At 41.5% G+C, this 6,681-nt stretch overlaps 1 non-coding gene across 1 annotated transcript; it reads right to left on the bottom strand.

The window, feature by feature from the left end:
- Positions 1-5,672: 5,672 nt before the first annotated feature.
- Positions 5,673-5,779, bottom strand: LOC126082308 (U6 spliceosomal RNA). Its single transcript, XR_007518545.1, has one exon. It is a non-coding gene; the product is annotated as a U6 spliceosomal RNA (small nuclear RNA).
- Positions 5,780-6,681: the final 902 nt, after the last annotated feature.

Genomic DNA, 6,681 nt, shown 5'->3' with positions numbered 1-6,681 from the left:
CCCCCCAAAATATGTGTTGGAATCCTAACACTTAAACACCTGTGGATGTAATCACAGGTGGAAATAGAGTTTTCCTTGTTATATCAATGAAGCCTTATCAGTGTAGGGTGTCCTAAAGCTAACCACATCTAAGTTATGTGAAGAGCAGCATGACACTGAGACACATACTTACATACAGAGGGAGGACAGATGCTATTGACAACAGAGTCAGATGAATCTACTAGTCCAGGAATTCCAAGGATTGCTGGCTACCAGAAGTTGAAATGGAAAACCTGGTGGCATAGTGGTTAAGTGCTATGGCTGCTAATCAAAGGGTCGGCAGTTCGAATCTACCAGGTGCTCCTTGGAAATTCTATGGGGCAATTCTACTCTGTCCTATAGGATCGCTATGAGTTGGAATCGACTGAACAGCAACGGGTTTGGTTTTTTTTGGTTTAGAAGCTGAAACAGACAAATAAAGACCTCCCTGTAGAGAGCCAAACCCTAAATTCAGACTTCTAGCCTCCTGAACTGTGAGAAAATAAATTTTTGTTCTTTAAAGCCACCCACTTACGGTATTTCTGTTACAGCATCACCAGGAAACTAATGTCTCCTCGTGTTAAGAATGGCTTTGGTAGTTGTAGGCTTCTTCTGTGTACTACACAGAATAATGTACTAGAAGGACAATGTACTGTGTACCATGCTTTGAGTCTTACTTACTTCTGACATGAACGGCCATGTGGACTTGTGAAGTCTGAGCTCTCTGAACCTCCTCTTCCCCATATGTAATACTGGAATAGCACTATTTTCCACTCAGTGGCACTGGGAAGATTTCTTTCAAAAATATATGTGAAAATGAAGTATGTAGTAGGCATTTTATTGATGTTGTCTCAACTCTAGAAACATTGTTTATACCACGTCCACCCTCTTAGTAGAATATAGGACTTACTGGGCTGTTTTCTTCAAGGAAGCTGGCTGTCTTAATTGTCTAGTGCTGCTATAACAGAAATACCACAAGTGGAAGGCTTTAACAAAGAGAAGTTTATTCTCTTACAGTCCAGTAGGCTAGAAGTCTGAATTCAGGTTCACCCTTCAGCCAAAGACTAGACAGACCCATAAAAAAATAAATAATAAATAAAAATGTCCTGCCAACTCAGTACTGAAGTCACTCCTGAGGTTCACCTTTCAACCAAAGATTAGACAAGCCCATAAAAAAAAGAAAAGAAAAGAAAAATCAGTCTAAATGGGTGCACCAGCCCAGGGGCAAAGATGAGAAGGTGGCAGTGGAGACAGGAAAGCTAGTAATGGGGAACCCAAGGTCGAGAAGGGGAGAGTGTTGACATGTCACAGAATTGAAAACCAATGTCATGAAATAGTATGTGTATTAACTGTTTAATAAGAAACTCATTTGCTCTGTAAACCTTTATCTAAAGCACAATAAAAACAATGGCCCGCAAAATAATTTCGGGGGGGACTTATGCTTTGTTAAATCTGGTTACACTCATGTGTTTGTGTTGCACAAGTGAACATTGCCCATTACGAATGTCCCAGGAGACAAAAGTTGAGAACTGCTACCTGAGAAGGACCTCTACAATGCCATCTTCAGTGCTTGGCACTGGCGTTCCTGAGTGCTGCCCTGCTGGAAGCCACCTCTTGTGACTTCTTTTCCAAGGGAGAGTTCCTGTTCCAGTCTCCCCAACTGCTAGCTGCACTCCTGCCATGAACTGTCAGGTTGGCCAGAAGCATGGCAGGGCTCAGCCAAGCTGCATCTGGGAGCCTAAGTTTTCTACTGTTACTCCCTTGGTTGAGCACCTTTGCTCTAATGCTTACTGTGATGGTTAATGTTGTACGTCAACTTGGCTGGGCCATGATTCTCAGTGGTTTGGCAGTTATGATGTAGTTTGGCAGTCGTTTGATGATATGATCACTTCCATGATGAGATTTAATATAATGCGATCACCTCCATGATGAAATCTGCAGTGAGTAGCCAATCAGTTGAAAAGAAATTTCCTTGGGGGTGTGTCCTGCATCAAATATAAGTGGACACTGTGGCAAGGCTTTTGGGCTTTTGCTTGTTCTGCATCCTGTAGCTGGCTCCTGTTCATCTGACTTCTGGTTCTTGGGACTTGATCTAGCAGCCTACCTGTTATCTTGCCTGCTGATCTTGGGATTTTTCGATTTTTGCAGCCTCTGAGCAAGAGCCCTCTGTCTGACCTGCCAGTCTTGGATTCACCAGCCTCTGCAACTATGTGAATCAGGAGAAGCCTCTATCCCAACCGACCAATGGGACGTTCCAGCCTTTACAATTGTGTGAGCCATTTCCTTGATATAAATCTCTCTCTATATATGTATTTATAAACTTTACTGGTTTTGCCTCTCCAGAGAACCCAGCCTAAGACATTTGGTACTGAATGTGGTTCTAGAGAAACAAAATTTTAAGAGTGAGTTTTCTAAATTGGTTCTCAAGTCTGTTTAGTCTTAAAGATGTTGATGACTCTGCTTTCAGTAGTAAAGTGGGCACTGCTAATCCATAGCATGAGGTGGCAATAGAAATGTGCAAAATATCACCACCAATAGATCAGGTACTGATGAAAGGTGAGGCTCTGGGTGATTGTATGTTTCATACCTTACTATAATTTTGTCTAATGAAAATTATAAGGAAGCTGGTTGGTTGATTATACTTTCACTAACCAAACTGGTGAAAGAAAGAGATGAGCTCAGGTCTTCAGAGTCAAAGCTCAGGTGCTGCACAAATGACCCTAAAGTTCCCACTTGTGCCTTGAAAGAAAGGCTTTTTTTTTTTTGTAGTAACAGAGTTGATATTGCCAAAAACCAAACCCAGAGTCTTATTGTGAGAGTGGCTGAAATACAATGCCAACTCAATTCCCAACCTCAAGTGGTGTCTGAAGTAAAATGAGGGCATCGATTGGAAAGAAATGGAATCCTGAAACTTGGGATGGGGACACATGGGCAGATAATCAGGAAGCTGGAGACACTGAGTCCCTAAATTCTGTTTAATAACTCACTTTCATCTGAAGAGATTACTCCATGTTTATCTGCTAAGCCATCCTACCCAGTAAAATCATTAGCCCCTTCACCCCCATCTAATGAGATTAACCCAGCCATGTCTAAAGAGCCTTTGTCTAAGTCATTGCCTGGGTTGTCATCTGATGTAGATGCCTTACAAGACAATGCTGAATGTTCTCAAAACACATCCCCACCACCAATTTTGGCTCCTAGAACTATAACTAGACTTAAGTGAGCACCAAAGGTGAAGTACAAAGTGTGAATCGGGAGCAGGTAAGCTACACTCCAAAAGAACTGCTTGACTTTTCTAATACGTACAAGCAGAAACCTGGGAAATATGTGTGGGAATGGCTATTACAGGTGTGAGGTAATGGTGCAAGGGACATAAAGATGGATCAGTCTGAGTTTATTGATATGGACCCACTAAGCACAGATTTTTCCATTCAGTGTTTCAGCTCGAGAGGTTAAGAAAGGGTCTAGTAGTTTATTTGGTTGGGTTGCTGAAGCATGGATTACATGGTGGCCTACACTAAATCAAGCTGAAATACCATACCTGCCTTGGTATACTGTAGAAGAAGGTACCCAAAGTTTTAGGGAAATTGGCATGCTAGAACGGATTTATCAGGTTAGACCCACAGACTCACACATGGAGTACCCAGAGGACACATCTTTTACTATCACAGTGAGGAACAAATTTGTGAAAGGAGCTCCAGCATCTTTGAAGACTGTTGTGATTGCTATATCATGTAAGTCAGATTTGACAGTGGGAACTGCCCTAATTGAATTAAGACATCTAACTACAATGGTTAAAAGTGGTTTAAAGCCAGGAAAGGCGTGTGTCAGTGTTGTATCCTTTCACCATATTTATTCAATCTGTGTGCTGAGCAAATAACCCAAGAATAATCTGAATCGTATGGACTTAAGTCATTGGCTACTTAGTCATGGTGTCTCTAGGAATGAAATATATAGGACATCCATTAAATATTTGCTTGATCTGTACAGTGGAAGAATTCTAGGTCAAGTGAACAGTAGTCTAACTCGAATCACTAGACTAGAGAGTCACGGTCCTTCAATCAATTCCCAAACTTGAGAGAGTTTACAGACCCACAACCCTTGAATATAGAGGAGGCTGGGTCCCCTTGAAGAAGGACTCCACAACACTGCTAAAAACGTATACTGTTATTCTTTCTCCTAGCCTTCCTCAAAGTGATCTACAGCCTTTTTTGAGGGTGTTCATTGGGGAAAAGGCAATAATCAGACACTTTGGGGATTACTGGATACTAGCACTGAAGTGACACTAATTCCAGGAGACCCAAAGCATCACGGTGGCCCACCAGTCAGAGAGGAGGACATATGAAGGTCAGGTTATTAATGGAGTCTTAGCTCTTGTCAGTCTCACAGTAGGTCCAATGGGTCCCCGAACCCATTCTGTAATGATTTCCCATCTTCCAGAATATTTAATTGGAACATATATACTCAGCAACTGGAAGAACCCCCACATTGGATTCTTGACAAGTGGAGTAAAGGCTATTATGGTATAAAAGGCAAGTGGAAGCCATTAGAACTGCCCTTGCCTAGGGAAAACAGTAAAACAAAAGCATTACTGCATTCCTGGAAGGATTGCAGAGATTACTGCCACCATCAAGGACTTGAAGGATGCAGGGGTGGTGATTCCCACAAAATCTGCATTCAACTCCCCTATTTGGCCTGTGCAAAAAGCAGATCAATCTTGGAAAATGACAGTGGATTATTGAAAATTTAACCAGGTGGTGATTCCAATTGCAGCTGTTGTTCTAGATGTGGTTTCATTGCTTGAGCAAATTAACACTTCTCCTGGTACCTGGTATGTAGCTATTGATCTGAATAATGCCTTTTTCTCCACTGTTTTGAAGGACCATCAGAAGCAGTTTGCCTTCAGCTTGGCAAGGCCACCAATAAACCTTCAGTTCCCTACCTCAGAGCTACGACAACTTTCCAGCCCTATGTAATAATTTAATCCACAGGGAGCTTAATTGTCTTTCCCTTCCACCAGATGTCACACTGGTTCATTATACTGTGCTGACTGGACTTAGTGAGGAAGAGGTGTCAATGACTCTGGACTTATGCATTAGCTAGGGGGTGGGAAATTAATCCCACAAAAATTCAGGGGCCTTTCAGCTCAGTGAAATTTCTGGTAGTCCATTGGTGTGGGGCATGTTAAGATATTCCTTGTAAAGTGAAGGATATGTTATTGCATCTGACTCCTCTTACAACTATAAGGAGGTACAACACCTGGTCCTCTTTGGATGCTGGAGGCAACATATTCCTCATTTGGGTGTGCTACTCTGGCATATTTATCAAATGACTCGAAAAGCTGCTAGTTTTGAGTAAGACCCAGACAAAGAGAGTGCCCTGCAACAGGTTCAGGCTGCTGTGCAAGCCACTCTGCCACTTGGGCCATATGATCCAGCTGATCAAATGGTGCTTGAAGTGTAGTGGCAGATAGAGATACTATTAGAGTCTTTAGCAGACCTCTATTGGTGAGTCACAGCACAAACCTTAGAATATTTATTATTATTATTGTACTTTAGATGAAGGTTTACAGAACAAACTAGCTTCTCATTAAACAATTAGTACACATATTGTTTTGTGACATTGGTTACCAACCCCATGATATATCAACACTCAAAAATATGAAATTCTTTACAAATTTGTGTGTCATCCTTGTATAGGGGCCATGATAATCTTCTCTGTATTTTTCCAGTTTTAGTATATGTGCTGCCAAAGTGAGCACAAACAAACCTTAGCATTTTGACTGGGAAATTGGTGACAGGGAGGTTTGGGGAAGAGGTATATGGGTATACCTCTCTGAAAGGGCAAAGGAGTGAAGATATTTGTGTCCTATGTGAATGCTCACCAAAAGTTGGCCTTAGCAGAGGAGGCTTTTAACAATCAAGTGGAGAGGATTTTGTAGAATTCCGCAATGATGGAAGACCCACTTCCTTTTTAGGCGGCATAGTTTACACCTTCTCCTCACTTATCAACTATCTTCTTATCCAACATTTTGCATTTATGACAATGGTAAAAGATCTACTATCTGACTATTTCGCAAATTAACAACGTACATCTGGCAGTAACAAATGCTGAGGTGTGGAGTGAGAGTAGTGCTGGTTTTGATGCTTAAGGTTATGTGTCAGCTCGGTTGGGCCATGATTCTCAAGGGTTTGGCAGTTATGTAATGTTATGTAACTTGGTAGTTATGTAATGATGTAATTTGGCAGCTATGTAATTATGTAGTCATCTTCCATTTTGTGATCTGATGTGGTCATCCTCCTTTTTAACATAACACTGATTTTGCAAAATGACCTGGTCTTTGGAACTTAGCCATGTTGATAAGTGAGAATAGGGTGTATTCTTTCATAACCCTTACTCAGATAGATTTGCAGCCAATCTCATTCTAGAATGACAGTCAGCCTTTCCTTTCATTGCACGACAACATTTCAGTACATTAGGGCACATATCATGCCTTCCATAAATCTTCTCTTTGTTTCTCGATGACTTTCTGTATGACAATGCTTTGACACCTTCACCATCTTGCTTGTCCTCTTCTGAAGTTGCTTTAGTTTGAGTCCCTGTTCAAGAGTTGGATCCAGAACTAAGCTCTGTCATCCAGATAACTCTGTGATAGACTCAGCA

This window comes from Elephas maximus, chromosome 8, assembly GCF_024166365.1.
Source record: "Elephas maximus indicus isolate mEleMax1 chromosome 8, mEleMax1 primary haplotype, whole genome shotgun sequence".
Taxonomy (NCBI): Eukaryota; Metazoa; Chordata; class Mammalia; order Proboscidea; family Elephantidae; genus Elephas; species Elephas maximus.
This window is presented reverse-complemented; position numbering and strand designations above follow the sequence as displayed.